Here is an 18,299-nt window from a genome sequence, read left to right as displayed (position 1 = left end):
ACATATGATTTTCTCCCATTTGTCCATTGCCCAGCGCCCAGATCTGACAAGCCAAGTGGGAGGAAAGAATCACAAGCTCCGGTCAGTCTATGCAGTACATCTTTGCAGTTACAGGAAATTTTCATGCAGCAAGACAGTATTTATTATTGTATTAACAAATGATTTAGTTGTCACTGTGTGCCTTCAAGTTGTTTCCAACTTAGAGTGACCCTATGGCAAAGCTATCATGGGGTTTTCTTGGCAAGATTTGTTCATATGGGGTTTGCCCTTGCCTCCTTCTGAGGCTGCACAATGAGCACAATAAGAACATGAAATGTGGGAAGCTCAGATTAGGGAAATCTAGAAATCATAAAACAAGAAATGGGATACATAAGCAGTAATAGTGTGAGTGAGCTATTGTGGACAGGAACGGAACATTTTCAAACAGATAATTGCATAGGATTTTAGTCTGAAAATGACAAACTAAGAAGAAGCATTTACTCTGAAAATGACAAACTAAGAAGAAGCATTAGTAATGAGGCAAGACAGAGTAAAAGCTGTCTAGGATATAAGGCAAAGTCTGACTGAATGATATCAGTAACAATGTGTTTCCAAGGGGAAAGCAATTGCATTTACTCCTAGTGAACAAGTGGCCTCTGTTTTCTGCAGGTAGGGTCTCACTGTTTTTGTCTTAAGGTTATAGAGCAGAGTGGAGGAGGCATTCAGGATACCAGGTGTGGGGGGAAATTCCACCTTGCTATCAATGATGTGTCATGAAGATTCACAAGGAGCAGCCAATGTGCCCCTCATCAAGGAATTCCAAACCACAGACCATTTTCAATCCCCAGATGAAATACAAGAGTGTCTTTTGTGGGAGAAAGAGGTTACAACCATATGCAAACACTTCTGGATGGGTTACACTTTAGTTTCTGATTCAAAAAACAAAATGATAACTCTTCTCCTTCCACATACGAAAGTCAAATGGATAAGTGACAGGACATCTAGCATGAGGGCAGTATATGTGCTTTTGAAACGCCTAGCAAAATATGAGGTTCATGGCTCTTTCTCCACCAATACCTTACACCTGCATCTTGCAGCATCTACCACCAGAGACAATCACTTCATTATTATTATTATTAGTAGTAGTAGTAGTAGTAGTATACTTTTTTATATAGTGCTGTGCTTAGTGGCAGGCCCAGCCCTGCTTTTAGTGGAGAAATAATGATTCACTGACTTAGGGCCCGACAGATCGGCCATAAAGCCCGGCCTGGGGGCAGATTTAGGGCATGGTGTCCACATGACACATGCCCACGACTCTGCTCCCAGGCTGGCATGATGTTGCACACTGCTCCACACAGCGTGCAGCATCACAGCACTCCTCTGGGGCTGCATCCAAATGAGGAGCTATGGCGCCCTTTCCAGGGTGCAAAAAGGAGCCACTTTTTACAGCTCCTTTTTGTGCTGTGGAAAGGAGAGTTCGAGGCTGTGGCATATAGTTGCTGCAACCCTGATGGGGGCAAAAAGGGGCAGCTACAGACCACCCCATAGAAGGTCTTCAGAGGAAGCAAATAGATCAAATCAGTAAGGTGTTTCTAGACTGTCTCCCTTTCTTTTCCCCATATGTGTGAACATACCAAGTGTCCAAGTGCATTCACTCACTTGCAAACACAAAGTAGAAATATTCACAAAAATAAAACAACAGATATTGTTGGGTTTTTTCTTTTCTTTTTCTTTTTGGTAAAATGGCACTGCTTAGGTGGCACCATTCCAATTGCTCCACCTTAGAAATGAAAGCTCTGTGAGTGATTCCAAATGTTTGCAAATGCCTTATTTTAGCTTTTAAGTGCATATTTGAGCATTGCATATCCTCAAATGTGCATTCCTAGCAATCAGGGAGGGAAAAGCTTTTTATCCTCAGCATTTTAAAGGCAGCTGCTGGGATTTGTTCCCCAGAGGAGACAAATCTAAAACGGCAGGTAGGTTTTATGGCTCCAGTGGGAACAAGGCTGAGTCCTGATTTGTCTCTGGAGTCCTCTGCATTTCACAGCTGAAAGAGCTGTAATTGGTTCTCTTGTTTATTTGCTGACCATTCTTTTTTTAACTTTTCAGCAAATGCCTATAATGGAAGAAAAGTAGAAAACCAGCCAATCAAATGGAGAAAGTTTGAGGAAAAGGGAGGAACAGAGAAAGGTACAATATCTTACAGCTTATATAAGATATGCTAATTCTTTGTTGTTAGCTGCCTTCAGGTCAGTCCTGACTCATGGCAACCCCGTGGCTGAGACACCTCCAAGATTCCCTGTCTTCCACTGTTCTGCCTAGGTTTTGCAAATTCATTTCCGTGACCTCCTTAAGAGGTCCATTCCTCTAGCATGCAGTCTTCCTCTCTTTCTACATCCCTTCATCTTTCCTGGCATTATTGTCTTTTTCCATGTGTCATGCCTTCTCATGACCTGGCCAACATACAACAACCCCAACTTTGTCATCTTGGGAGATTTTTAGGACCCATTTGTTTGTCTTTTGGAGCTGTCCACAGTATCCTCTGCACCCTTCTCCAGCAGCACATTTCAAATGAATTGATTTTCCTCTTATCTGCTTTCTTCACTGCCCAATTCTGGCATCTGTACATGGTAATAGGGAAATCAATGGCTGGTATGATTCTTACTTTTGTAGTCAATTGTATATCTTTACATTTTAGGATCTTTTCTCATTTCTTCATAGCTGCCCTCCACATTCCCAGTCTTCAGCTGATCTTTTGAGTACAATCCCCATTCTGGTCAATGTTTGACCCAAGGTATGGGAACTCCTTTACTATTTCTATTTTCTTGTTGTCTAGGTTGAATTTGTGTAGATCCCCCATGGTCATTCTTTTTGTTTTCTTTATGTTCAGCAATTAGCTTTTTCACATCATTCTTTAAACTTTCTTAATAATTGTTCCAGGTCTGCAACACTTTCTGCTAGTGGTATGGAGTCATTTGCATATCTTATCTTGTTTACATTCCTTCCTCCTATCATCACTCCTCCTTCTTCTGTGTCCAACCATGCTCTTCATATGATATTCTCCGCATACAAGTTGAACAGATAGGATGAAAGGATGCAGCCTTGCCTGACCACTTTGCCAATTGGGAACCTTTTTGTTTCTCCATATTATGTTCTAAAAGTAGCCTCTTGTCCTAAGAACAGATTCCTCATCAAGACTATCAGATGTGGTGGCACTCCTATGTTGAGTGTTCCATAGCCTTTTATGGTCTGTGCAATCAAAGGTTTTGCTGTAGTCTATAAAACACGTGCTGATTTTCTTTTGGAATCCCTTGGTGCACTCCATTAGCCATCATATATCTGCAGTGTGGTCCCTAGTGCCCCTTCCTTTTCTGAACTCTGATAGTACCTCTGGGACATCTGTCTATGGATGACTGGTGTCTGTTGCAGAATTTTTAGCATAATTTTGCTTGCATGGGGAATTAATGCTGTGTCCTATAATTGCTGCTAGCTCTACTCCACTAGAAACGGCCCTGCTCTACTAGGGAGATAGCATGTTGCATGGTTTGAGAGTTAGGCTAAGACTCCAGGAGACAGGGAATGAGTCCCCACTCAGCCATGGAAACCCACCGGGTGACCTTGGCTAAGTCATACTCTCTCAGCCTGAGAGAAAGCTAATGTCAAACTGAAGTGGTTCCACACCCCTATCTGTTAGATTGATGGATTGAAAGACCTTGCCTCTAGTCAGCTAATTCTAGATTCTGTCTGGTGTCCCATTATCAACATCTGATAGTGGTTGAACATTCATGATGTTGATCAAACCAGAGACAGGCCATGTTAACATCAATACTCCACTTAAGCATTTTCAGGTTTTGTAATATCAGGATATTTATATTAAAATTTGCAGAGAAGAATCATTCGATTTTTTAAAAAAAAAAAAATCTGAGATTCCTGCTGGTCTATGGAGATTTACTTCCACAGCATTGTAATCTGGCCAACATAGTCTCAGGAGGAACAGTTACTACACACTGTGTAGATGGGCATCTGTGTACATTACAATAAATAAAAAAGTTTAACATTTGAGGGGCAGTACCACCCACCTACCCATGGACACTTATAGCTGTGTAGGTTGACTCTGCCCTTGGGACTCCATTTCTGGTCTCATTTCTCAAGGCAGTAAATTAAGAACCTATCGTTTCACTATTTCCAGTTAATTGTTACTTGCATGACATTCTAATGAACAATGAAACACATATTTGGCAATTTTTCTCACTGAAATGGCAAGGACAGAGATTCACCTGTCTGTATCCACCTAGAATGATAGTCAGATGTGATCTTCAGGTGTAATGCCAGAATAGTAGTCATTGTGTGACATTAGTCTTTTATTATTGTTTTTCTCTATTCATTTCTCAAGAGATGTAGAGCCAACGATTACTCATGTCAATTGACAAACAGCAGCCACTCACTCCCCATAAAAGTAATAAAACTTTTCAAATGTGCTATCAATCTAAATGCATAGCATTTCTAACCCATTCTATCACACACAAAAATCAACAACAATCCAAAATGACTCTCCTAACCTCTAAGGGGAGACAACAAACACTTGTTCCTTTGGCCTTCTTGAAAGGATACTATGTATTTCCTGTTGATTTAAGATCGAGGCATTGTATAATTCCTTTTATCACTCAGATTGAATATTGCCATTGATAAGTGGGCACCTTACAATCTCTCATCTCATCTGGGAAATAGAACACAGCAATAATAATTCACAAGGGAGGATTGATAAAGAAAATTGTCTTGAAATTATAGCATTATCATAAAAGATGTACACTTCTGGGATCACAAAAAGTATCCTGTTTATTATATATCTCCGTTAATGTATACACTAGTGTACTATCTTGCCTTATAATAATAATTTAGGATACAGGTCATAGTAGTTTTCAATACACACTTTGCCTTTAATTTCTCTCCTTACAATATTTTCTGCTCTTTGTGATATGGAAAGAAGAGATGTTACAAGAGGAATGTAAACCATTTTACTTTATATGTGTATGTGTGTCTATGTGTCTTCAAGTCTCCTGATAACTTATGGTAACCCCATTAATTTCATATACGTTCATATGAGATAATATTTCCTTCACAGCACATGGTGGCTTTGTAGCTACAAAAAGAGGTATTTGCTTTTCACAGTACAGATTGAGATTACTGCTGTACATTACATGAAGAATATTTTTGTATCTCATTTAGTGTGCATCAGATTCAGTACATTTTATGGTTGTTTAAGCAACAGGATGCATCTCTGAAGTGTTGTGTGTTGCATGCTTAATTACAGATACTAAAACCACATTTTCTCCTGATTATAATATGCTTAAAATTGCCATTTGTTCAGTAGATGTATCCATTAACAAATATGTGGTTTCAGTACTACAGGGAGAAACATCACAGATATTTCAGCATCCCTACCTGATCTCTATCTTTCATTGCAAATAGTGCTTCAAACTGAAGTGTGGTTAAAACTAGATGGGTTAAATGTCTTCACACAAAATTATCTCTGAGTGATAGGATGCACCATGAAGACAGAAATGAGGAGAAAACCCATCTGCAAAACTGATATTTCATCCATTTCATTATTGAATCAAAGATATCTGGAAGAAAAAATATATGGTTAGGTGAATAATTCAACCCAATGAAGTCCAAACGTTAAACAGTGAAAGTCTTTGTTTTGTGTATTTATATTCCACTTTACCCACAAATGGGACTCAAAGTGGCATATAATACAATAGTTCTAATTCATAAAATAAATAAAACTATTAAAAATTAAAACAGAATGGAAGACCTCATCGATGATGATGATGATGATGATGATGATGATGATGATGATGAATCCAGCAAAAACATCCCTTAATAAATGTCTTTGTCTCCCAGTGGAGAGACGGCTTCAGTACACCACTACAACACCTACACACATGAGGCAACATAAAATAAAACACATAAAATGGTTTAGGTTTGGGGATGGTTGTAAGTATTACCTACAAACAAGTTTCATTGATTACCATATAAGTTTAAGGTTTTAGGCTCTAAGATTTTAATGTAATCTAAATCTGTATTATGTATAATATATTATGAAGGCTGCATTATTATGTTACCATTCCTGTTAAGCATGCTAAATCACTAGAGAATGTAGATTACAAGGTAAATTACTGGATAAGCAGTTCTCTTTAGCTGCTTCATCCATCTTTTTTCCTCCTCCTCTTTCTTGAATGGCCATACTCAGTTAGAAGGCCAAGACAAAGAACGGGGTAAAGATCAACAATTGTTGAAATGATATAGTGATTTAGGGAGAGGCTTGGGAATGGCTGAGAATTTCATTTCAGTTGATTTTTTAAAGCCAGAATGGATCAAAATTCCATCATATTTCCCCACCCCATAGGCGTTTGTGAAATAATATTCAAAAAATGGGTAGGCTTGTATTTTGGGCCCATACAGACAGGTCAAAATAAAGCTGCTTTGGGTCACTTTGGAGGTATGCTGTTTAAATGGCACACGCATCTTAAGAGGCCAGAAGCTGCGCTCCGGTCCTTAGGACTGGAGCGTGGCTTTGGCACAGCTTCACGACTCTTAGGACGCATGCATCATTTAAACAGCATACCTCCAAAGTGACCCAAAGCAGTTTTATTTTGACCTATCTGTACGGGACCATAGAATGGCAATTTGTGACCTGTTTCAGCTGGGTTTACTGTTGACCACCTCTAATGTGGCTATGGCTAGAATGCCAAGAAAAGGCTCTATCATATACTATTGGGTTGCTGAATGGTGTCCTTGAATTGTGCTCACTGTATTCTCCAAGGGCAATATCTTCAATGTAGAAACAAAGTAAGGCCAGGAAACATTTTGGAGGAACAGGAATCCTGTTAACAGGAAGGGTCCAGCTGTATATCCCCTCTTCCTGCCAAGGATTTGCGTTTATTAGCTCCAGACGCTTACTACTACTACATGGAAAGAAGTCTGCATTTGAAACACACTGTAAGATAAGCATAACTGCTGACAAAACTCTTTCACTTGGAAGGATGCTCAGAAATGTTGTCCTGATGTCCTTGATATAAACCTGTTTAGAGAGGTGTCATTTTAATTGGTTCAGGGTAAGCAGAAGTTTGGGAAGAACTAATTGATTAAGCAGATAACACAAAATAGAATTTAACCTTTTGGAGCACAGGTCTTCAAAAGTACCACAGGTCTCCAGGCCTTAAATTAAAGATTAGGATCTAAAAGTGACTATGAAAGTAACTTAATTGAAGAAGAGCAAGAGGGAGTAAGACATCAGGAACCTTCTTAGTATATCTTTACACTAGGGAAATCGATCAGCAATCATTTTTAATTTATTAATCACCTGTTCTTTTGGATTCAGTACTATGTCACTTAAAGGACATAGATATTGAGCCAAAGTTATTGAGAGCTTTCTTTGTGGGTAGAGAAAGTCCATGACCAGAGGCCTTCGCACTGTGATGGTGGATTAACAATTGATTTAATCATACATAAAGTATCTTCAAGGTTGCTTTTCTGTGATGTTCCACCAAATCACTCATGGACATACATGGGCTGGTATTCTATAAAGTGGCAGACACATGTGCAGGTTTTCCTTATGGATATGTATATCCTTTGGGTATGTTGGGGAGGTTAGTATTCCCTTCCTTCTTCCACAGCATCTAAAGCCCTCCCTTCCCCTGGACTTACTGTATAGCCTCTGAAGCACTCCTCCACAGTCATTATGTGCCTCACAGAGAGCTAGCAGGATCAGAGAAGTATCTGGCTAAGTTCTCATAGCAAGACATAAAATGATTACATCATTGTTGATATTCTCTGCAGGCGGATAAACTGGAAGAGTGTGAATTGGTGGGTGAACTGAAAATGAAGTGGAAGTGGAAAGCTGAGAGGTTGTGGCAGATCCCTTTCAGAGCGCATGCCCAAAATTCAGGATGGGGGCATCAAGTAGCTCCTAGTATATTGATTTCAGTTTGGAAGCAAGACTCAGATAATACAAAATGCCAAAATCCAGGGGAATTTTTTGAGGGGAAAAGTTTCAGGAGCATCACTAACAATCAAACAACAGAGTATTTTTGACATTTTCTTTAATATTTTCTCTTTTTTAAAAAAATCCTTATTCTGGTAACATATTCACTTCAAAATCAAACATATTAAATTCAACTTTATACTCCCTGATTATAATATGCCTCCTTAAATTAAAACTTCTCCCATTAGTTAATCCACCAAAGCCTAAATTGATTAAACTACATGTTGAAGAAATTAAACCTTTTAGCTTTAAGTAATACATATTCTGGCTGATCCAATAAGATCCAGTAAGAACTAATGCAGTTCTCCATCTCCATATGGTGATTATGTCATATATATGGATCGCACAGGAAGAGGTAATTTTAGATTTGGAGGTCTTTGCAGCCTCAAGACAACCAAAGAAATGATCTTCAAGCTTCCCCTTCTAGCTCCCAAACTGATTTGGGAGCTAGATGTCCTCCCCGGATTTCCTTTCCAGTTTTTACTTTGCTTTGGGCAGCACAATCCTAATCCAAAAATATTCCAGATACAAAGACTGAGGGTTAAGCACAAACCTCATCTCCCCAACAGAAAGCTGGTATCAGAGATTGATGGATAAAACAATATGCCAGTGCAGAAGGCATGAGATGAGGGAGGAGGTAAATAGCAGATGGCTCCAGTCCCAACACCAATGGGTCCTCAGGCTGGCATTGAGATGGTTGGGTATTGACATGACTGCCTGTCCTTGTGCCAGCAGCCAATATTGTCATGTGTCCCTTACCTTACTCCTCCATTGCCACTAGTGAGAAGCTCCCCATCACACCACCTGACAGGAATACAGGGCAGATGACCACATAGTTGCAGCCAGGAACCCAATTTCCATGTCAGAATCTGCAATGGGGAGATTTCTCATTAGCAGCAACAGAGGTGTAAGGTAAGGGGCATCTGAGACTATCTCTTCTGCCATGGTTTTCCATTGAGTTTGTGAAATTCCATAGCAAACAGCAGGTCATTTTGACCCACGTTAAGGCCTCTTTGCCCTAGGATCAGGATGGATCCACCAGATCCATGTTTGATCTGGCAGATCTGGGCCTGACCTTGCCTCAGGGCTAATGGCCTGCATCATCCAAATAGAATGATGCAAGGCTGGGGAAAACACAGACCTTTGGGCCCATATGGACAGCCCCTATGCTTTCCCCATCCCAGGAACATCACCACCATGAAAACACAAAGTTGATGAGTTGGATAGGAGGGGAAGAGGTGTCCAAAGAGGAGGAAAAAAGGAGGAATTGGAAGGAGGTAAATTTAGAAGGAGAGTGAAGGTGTGAAAGAAAGGTAGGGAGTTGAAACAGGAGTAAGAGGAATTAAGGAGAATATATGTGATAGATAAGATAATAAGTAGGTATATTTAGGGGCTTATAGAGGTATAACTATAAGGTATAATGTATAGTGTTTAATTATATTAAGGATGTTAGAAATATTGGATTGGGGATGGGGGTGGTGGATGGTGATAAGGTAGAGATGATGATGTTGCATGATTGTATGATTGTATGACTGTTAGATTGTTACTATTGTTGAATAATAGATGAATAACAATAAAAAACCCACACACAAAGTTAGGGCAGAGTGATGGTAGATCTAAGTAGACTTAAATCCTAAGTGATAAATTGAATGAATTTTGATTCAGCACAGCTCAACTGTTTGTTCAGCTGGCCCCTGACCATTTTTTCTATTTATAGTCAGCACTCTAAGTTAAGTGTAATGCATCAGAGATGCAGTAAGATTACATAAGCAATCTGTCCCAGCTCCCCACCTTGGGTAGCCCCTATAACAGCAAGAGCATGGTTATACTCTTTGACAAAGGGCAATCATATATATATATATATATATATATATATATATATATATAGCGAGAGAGAGAGAGAGAGAGAGAGAGAGAGTTAACTACAGAAACCAGCCTGATGAAATAGTCTGAGTGTTGAACTAGGACTTCAAAAGAACAGTGTTCAAATATCTGCTGAGCCATAGATTCTCACTGGGTGCCCTTGGACAAATCTCACTCTCTCAGCCAAAGAGGAAGACAAGCTTTCTCTGAATAAATGTTGCTAGTAAAACCTTAGTGTAGGCTTGCCACATAACACCAAATAAAGGCCAGAAAAACTTTCTGGTTGACCGACTGTGGCCTTCATGTTCTCTTTTATCCTGACCTCAAAGAACCTTTGATCACTCAGCAATTGGGGAAAAGAAGCAAATTTGCCCGAAACACCCTTGGGTAATAAGAACTGTTTGATAATGTACAATGGACTGAAGAATACATTTTTTAAAAAAACAATGAAAAACTTCAATCACTGTGAGCATTTTTAACCAAAGCTATTCTGATTGGCTTCATTAAAATTTCACTTTTGTCCCATGGCTTCTGTGATGAGTTTGTTTTCAAAAAGTCAGAGCTGGCTCATTTCTTAATAGGCTGGATATCATTGCAAAATATGGATCAATACTGGTACAGACTTTTTCTTCGTGAGTGTAATGTACCTTCAGTATGCATGAAATGCCTGATGAATAAATTACAGGCACTTTCCAAATTGTCTATTGATCCTCAAGCAAAACCAAGGATGGAACTCATAACTGATGCAATTTAAAATAAGGCAAATACCATTGGGCTTACATCTTTTTAAAATTTTGGAAGAAAAATGAATACAATGGCAAATATGTCACCAGAAAGCATACCTTCTGAAAGTTTATCTGTTCCTAGTTAACAGATATAAAACTAATTTCTAACACCGTGTTTTAGCAATCCTAGTTCTGGCTAAAAGGTTTGGTTCAATATGTAAAATTCAGTCTTTATAAGCTTCTGGACCCCTTGAATTCTCTGAATTTCACTTACCCCATTCATTTTAGTTGCATCTAAATGAACCAACACCATTTAATGAAAATCTAAACAAGGAAAGGTGGAGTAATGAATCATTTGAAGACAATTTAACCACTAGATTTTAAGGAAAACAAAGGGCATTTGCATCAGAGACATTTCTCTTGTGATTAGAACTATCTTTACTTTCTTTCAAATCCCTGAGATGTCTCTTCCAAAAGGAATTTCCATTTTTGATTTCCCCCCTTCTTCCCAGTGAAATTCAATGGCAACTCTATTCACTAAACCTTGCATGATGGCATCAATGAAGTGGTAAATCTGCTTTGGCTTGTAGTCTAAACTTTAAAAGAGCTATCCAAGATGATGTGCCAACTTATCATATTCAGCACTTTCAGTAACTCCTTTAAGGGTCAAACTAAAACTGGAGGAGAATCCACCCGCCCATTTTACAAAAAAGGAAACCATGAGCCAGTACTGCATTACTTGACCAACAGCTGAGATTAATGTATTCTGTGTCTTCTAGGTAGACTTGTGTGGAAACAATACAAATACCCACACAAGAAATTTCATAGCCCATTTGTTTCAGTTCATTTTGGAATTCTTCTGATGCTTTGTTCCCACATGAATCATCCAATTCACCCTGGATGAATGTGAGTACAAGAATGTGTTTTAGACAATCAATTACACCAAGTAAGTGGGAGGGTTTATGCTTATGGGAAGAAGCTGTCACTTGCATGACTCAGTCTATGAATTCTGACTTAGAAATAAGGAAACATCATTAAAACCTGTGTTTGGTTTTTGTTTTTCATTCTGTGGCTCAAAAGTATGTGCAGTAGAAACAATATCAAAGAAAATACATGTTTTAGATAATTTCTTCTGATTCATTAAAATATCAAGCAGGAAAACATTGAAAATATGTGAGTAGCAATGTGATATAAATTCATCCTGATTGTGTTGACAGTGGCTTTCTCTTTTTAAAAAAGACCTTACAGCTGATGTCTCCAAACTGTTTATTTTTGCCATATTGCACTGCAGCTTACTGGACTGCTTGTTTGTTTGTTTGTTTGTTTGTTTGTTTGTTTGTTTGTTTTTAGGACTAGTTCCTACATGACTGTCAGTATGGTATAGTGGTTTGAGTGTTGGACTGGGACTTTGGAGAACAGGGTCCAAATCCCTGCTCAGGTAGGGAAACCCACTGGGTGGCCTTGGGCAAGTCACACTCTCTCGGCCTCAGAGGAAGGCATAGATAAATCCCCTCTGAACAAATATTTCCAAGAAAACCCGATGATAGATTTGTCTTGGGGTTGTCTTAAAACAGAGGCAACTTGGAGGTACACAGCAGCAACACTGGACTCAACATTTTGGATGAAACTTGAATTGTACTGGCTCATGCTAACTGCAGAATTCCAAAAAGGGGTAAAATAGTTATACACAACTAGATTACTGGAGTGTGTCTAGAGGAGGGCAACCGAAATAGTGAAAAAATATATATCTTCAGGTTCACATAATGTAAATGTAGGATGAATATGAATGAACAGATAGTCCCATATCTAGATTTGATCTGATATAAGGTCAAGTAATATGTGAGTGGAAGAACCCCTTACTTAAAAAAAAGTCAGGATAAATTAAATTTAATATAAAGCATGTGATGTAAGGAATTTACTGGCTGACATAGGTGGTTAATTGCATGTTACTAGCAACAGTACCACTCAGTCCTATTAGAAGAGATGCCTGTCTCCCATTACCGAACCCAGTCTGCCAGCTACCAATAGAAGCCATAGGTCAATTCATAAAAGAATTTCCTTTTGCAATATAATAAGACTCATTTGCTTCATAAGGCAAAACAAAGACCATGACAATGTGGAACGCTTGCTGGTCTCAGGCACTCTGTCCACTCCTACTTGGATTTTGGCCTGAAGGAGCAAAGCAAAAGGTAGATGCCTGAAAGATAATATGTTGGGATATAATTTTACTATGACATTGTATATAATGGGACTTGAGCATCCATTGGTTTTGGTATCCATGGGTTATTCTGAAACCAAACCCCAGCAGATACTACTATTGGTAAACTCATTTGATTCTCTGTTGTTTCTCTTTACAAAATCATCTCCATAGCATAGCTGCTAACAAATTCTGATTTCCACAGTGCTGAGGGTTGTAATTCTCATTTAATTTGACAAGGCAGGTGGCCTACCAGTGATTAATTAACATCACAGAACTTCTTTGTGATTAATTGCTGTCTCTTGACCACTCATCTGTGCAGAAAGAGCCCAATGGAACACCCATAATGTAAATACATAGACCAGTGTGTATAGAAAATCCTGCCCTTCTGTTACAATCACTATTACCTATTGCCTTTCATAGTCCCACGATGTAACATGACCCCAGTTTTAGGGCTAGGATCACTGGGACAAGTCCATTACATCTTGTATGCAGCTGGGAACAATTATACCCTGATCCTGATTTTACACTGCATGAATGCTAATTAATGTGGTACTGCACTCTTCAGATTGACTTTGCCATTTCTTCCTTTGTTTTATTCCATCATATCGCAGCATGTTGTACTGCCTGTTATCTTCATTGGTCTAAAAAGTAATGTTTGTGCATGGCATAGTGGTTAGACTATGATGCTAGAGACCAGGTTTCAATTCCCAGCACAGCCATGAAACCTACTGGCTGCCCTTGGGCAAGTGTCATGCTCTCAGCTTCATGGGAAGGTAATGGCAAAGCTCCTCTGAATAAATCTGGCCAAGAAAACTCCATGATAGGTTCACCTTAGGGTGATCATAAGTCAGAAATTACTTGAAACCACACCACAGCAACAACAAAAATAGTGATTTCTGAGATGACTTTTCAAAAGGTCTTACTAACTAGAAAAAAAAATTCATTTGGCTTGAAATTTGATTGATTGATTGATTGAAATTTTATTTCTATACCGCCGTTCCCACGATCACGGCGGTTTACAAGCAATACAAATGCAGTACAATGCAAGTTTAAAAACAAACTTCACAATAAAAACACCCCAATTAAAACCAGCATAACTATACATCATTAAAATCCACATAGAATCAATCAAAATTTCTAATCAATCTAAAAATCCATACAATACAACACACAGTACATAGGGGAAATACAGTCAGGACATGTGAGGGAAAGCTTGACGGAATAAATGAGTCTTCAGGTTCTTCTTAAACGACTCCAGGGAGGGGGCTAAGCAGAGCTCCTCGGGGAGAGCGTTCCAAGATTGCGGGGCTGCCACAGAGAATGCCCTTTGCGCTGTTGATACATATTTAGTCTTAGGGACGCTCAAGAGATTTTTCCCCCCTGACCTGAGTGTGCGGGGCGGATTGTATGGGGAGACGCGGTCCTCCAAGTACTCTGGGCCCAAGCCATTTAGGGCTTTATAGGTCACAACCAACACCTTGTATTGGGCCCGGAAGCGAATTGGCAGCCAGTGAAGATCTTTCAGTATCGGTGTTATGTGGCTGGCCTGGAGCTACCAGTGACCAGCCTAGCAGCCATATTTTGAACCAACTGCAGCTTCCGAGCTTGGTACAAGGGTTGCCCCATGTAGAGCGCATTGCAGAAATCAAGTCGAGAGGTTACCAGTGCATGCACCACTGTTTCAAGGTCCCCCCGGTCAAGGTAGGGACGCAGCTGGCGTATCAGCCGAAGCTGATAACAGGTGCTCCTAACTGTCGCATCCACCTGAGGAGTCAGGTGAAGCGACGAGTCAAGGAGCACCCCCAAACTGCGAACTGAGTCCTTTATGGGGAGTGTGACCCCGTTCAGGACAGGTGGACAGACCTCCTTCCCAAGACCAGGAGAACCTATCACAAGCACTTCCGTTTTCTCTGGATTCAGGCTGAGTCTGTTTTCCCTCATTCAGCCCATTACCGACTCCAGACAGGCATTGAGCGGAGAGATGCCATCCCTAGTCACTGCATCAGTCGGAGACACAGAGAAGACTATTTGGGTGTCATCAGCGTACTGATAACACCGCGCCCCGTGTCTCCGGATGATCTCTCCCAGCGGCTTCATGTAAATGTTAAATAGCATAGGGGACAAAATCGCTCCCTGAGGGACCCCAGATGTGAGGGCCCTCTTATCGGAGCGACAGTCCCCCAGCTCCACCATCTGGAATCTACCCGAGAGGTAGGAACGGAACCACTGCAAAGCAGTGCCCCCGATACCCAACTCTCCCAGGCGATCCAGAAGGATACCATGGTCGATGGTATCGAAGGCCGCGGAGATGTCCAAGAGCACCAACAGGGACACGCTACCCCTGTCCATGCCCAGACGGAGATCATCGACTAAGGCGACCATGGCAGTCTCAACCCCATAGCCCGCCCGGAAGCCGGTTTGAAATGGGTCCAGATAATCCGTATCCTCCAAGACCCTATTGAAATGATCAATAAAAGTATACATTTTTCACCTCCTGAATTTTGCTAGACAAGAAGGAACACCTTGTGGTGGTCATGTTGTCTGAAGAATATTGGGAGGTTGTGGGGAAAATCTCAGTCTTCTGAAACACATGAAATGTAGCAGCTGAGCAGATGGGTCAGGATAACATGGGCCAGATGCTATCCTGACCCAGTCTTAATCTCAGTTTGTCTCTGTGTTGTGGAGCCACTACCATTGGTGCCTCTTACCTTTCTCCACCATTGTCACTACTGAGTAGACCTCCATTGACATATCTGCTGTGGAAACAGGACATGTGGCTGCACCCACATGACTGAAATAAGGCATGGAAACAATAGTCAAACATATTCTAAAATTGTCAAAAAAGCAGGTTTTTCTAGTTTTAAAAAAACCCTGCTGAAAAGAATCCTGGACAGGAAGGAATTTACACAGTTCTGTATACTTGTATATTGTATAAATGTATACTTTGACTGATCAAACGTTGCACATGGTTCTTCTACACAGTAAACGGTTGTTTTTCTGCACAGAAAACAGCTTTTCTGAATAGAAATATCATTTCCTGCTCAGAAAATGCTGCAGTTGAGGACTTGCTCCATATGTTATTTGCATATGGTGGTTTGCATAGAAAACAGCTATTCTGAACAGGAAACAGCTTTTTCAGGACAGAAAATAATATTTCTGCAAAGCAATATCGTTTCCTGCACAGAAAACGCTTTTTCTAAACAAAACAACCATGAATGAAGTTTGCACAGAATTAGACCAGAATTGCAAATAGCTCCAAATTCACAGTGGGAAGAACATTTCTAATATACTACTTGCTTCATTTAAGAAGAAACATTTTACACCCCTAGTTGAAATGAATAATTAAAAAAACCCAACCCTTCAATACTGGAAAAGGAAAATCTACATTGAATCACTGAGCTACAGAACTAAAAGAATAATGCAATGTCAGCTGATAGTTTTCATATCAGCTGAGTGATGAAGTCACCCTGGGCTTTATTTTGAACCTAAGGTACTGAATCCCATCCCCAAAATAGATTTGGTACATTGGATAACTCTTTTAGCATGCATTTAAAAGGCTGGAGTGTATTCACCACCAGCCACAATTGCAACAGTCCATTTGTAATGTTGCTGTTTGAAGAGATGTAACTTAAATGCAAAGGCTATACTTTTACAAACTCTTTTGCCAATCAGAAAAGTTTTCCTGTACCCATCATCTCTCTGTAAGAGCTAGCTGTTAAATAAAATATTAATTCCACCCCATACTGAAATACCTTGAAAAATGCTGACTTTTAAAAGTATGTTATATTAGGATCAGAGCTTAGAAAAAAACTAGTTACAGAAATTAGTTATTGGTAATGTATTAAGGTAACAGTGAGATGGAAGGAAAAACAATATGCTTTGTGCTGCAGGTCAGCAGCTTATAGTGTTCACATGACTTATTTTAAAGTAACTGCAAGACAACTTTTTCTGAGTTATATTTGAGATAGGAGAAAGCAAGTAGCTACTTTTATCTAACTACCTATACTGGGTAACAAATTGTTTTGTGGAATGAAAGAGGTAACTAACTAATTTTTAACACCAACTTTACAATCTTTCGATAAGATAATACAGTGGTCAGTTGCCCTAGGTGAGGGATCCATTGCAAACCTCGCCGCATAAGGCAAATTCCACCTATGCTCGAGCCCCATTGAGAATAATGGGGCTTGTGATCCTGGTGCACCAAGCCGCGTAAAAGGCACCCATGTATAACACGGGTGCACTGTAGAAGTGTGTTGTCATTGGGTAGAGATTATGAAAATGATTTCTATCCATAAAACCTATAGATTTGTTGGTTGAAGAGCATTGGAATGAATTGTCCAAAGCAGGTGTGTTTTTCTCCTGGTCGTATATGAACAGAATCCACAATCCATGTGGATTGTTATCGTGTTCTTTTAAATTGTGAGGTTCTATAGGGGTTGGGGGGAAGAAGCAGGATGATGATGATGGTGATGATGAGGATTTTCAATGGGGCTTGTGTTTATTAAGTTCCAACATTCTTCCTACAGTTTCTACTTCATGTGATCTTTGAAACAACCTTCTTTTACCATTGTGATCAAATTTAGATTCTTAGGACAGGCAAACTTCACTTTCCATCTTTGCTCTAGATTTGTGATGTCTTTGACCCCATGATACTGATGAGATAGTTATCCGGATTCTTTTCATTTTGATGCCTCTGGTAGGCTCTGCCTGTTGACCAATGCAAAGCCCTGTACCAGGAAACTGTTGACAACCCATTAGCATTAATTGTTATCTTGTAAAATTGGGAGGCAGAGCATTGGATTGACTTTCTGTCTCTCTCAGACAGCAGAGAATTTATCAAAGGCTGCCTGTCAGTATTATTACCAAAGAGGCTATTGATGAGGTTGGGGAGGGTCAAAGGCATAGAGCATTGCTTTCATTAATGGTATCATTCCCATGTGGATTTATTGAGGGGTGAATGTTTCCCAAAGAAGTGGGCTATGCAGCCTTTGCAGTAGAGAAATAATGTATGCCTCCTTCTCTTTCTGACAATCAGGCTGTGAGTGCCATTACTCAAGTAGCCCAAGCCACACCACTCATACATAAGAGGTACCATGAGAACTAAGAGAGTCTTGAATTTTATAGAAGTGCAACAAATGTTTAAGGAATAAAGCTGTGGGAGATAGCACATCCCTCGAAATAGTTCAATTAGGACTTTGCATGCTTGGTAAAAAAAGGAGCAGCTAAAGTAAGTGGAAGCAGCCTGAACCTTGAATAGAAAACAATATGTAGTGTGCACTTTATTTTAAGCAGGTGTAAGTAAGACCCAGAGGAGAAGGAGGTGAGTTGTTTCCAATGGTGGGGAGTGTCCACATCTAGGGAAAACTTTCCTATTCAGACTTGTCAGTCTACATGTGAGGAGAGGTAACTGCACTGGAGATAGCTAGCATGCTCCCTTCTTCAAGTATTGATTGAACACTCTCAGATAATGACTGCATAGGGTTAT

General features: G+C 39.9%; 1 long non-coding RNA gene across 1 annotated transcript in view; it reads left to right on the top strand.

The window, feature by feature from the left end:
- Nucleotides 1-1,882: 1,882 nt before the first annotated feature.
- LOC149312640 (uncharacterized) overlaps nt 1,883-18,299 on the top strand; it is a 38,826-nt gene continuing 22,409 nt past the window's right edge. The window contains exons 1-2 of the long non-coding RNA XR_016281421.1: nt 1,883-1,955; nt 2,089-2,169. This is a non-coding gene — a long non-coding RNA (uncharacterized LOC149312640). The remainder of the gene's footprint in view (nt 1,956-2,088; nt 2,170-18,299) is intronic.

This window comes from Sceloporus occidentalis, unplaced genomic scaffold, assembly GCF_023333645.1.
Source record: "Sceloporus occidentalis isolate IW3139 unplaced genomic scaffold, rSceOcc1.0.p SCAF_5, whole genome shotgun sequence".
NCBI lineage: Eukaryota > Metazoa > Chordata > Lepidosauria > Squamata > Phrynosomatidae > Sceloporus > Sceloporus occidentalis.
The sequence above is the reverse complement of the archived record's forward strand: the minus strand, read 5'-3'. Positions and strand labels throughout refer to the sequence as shown.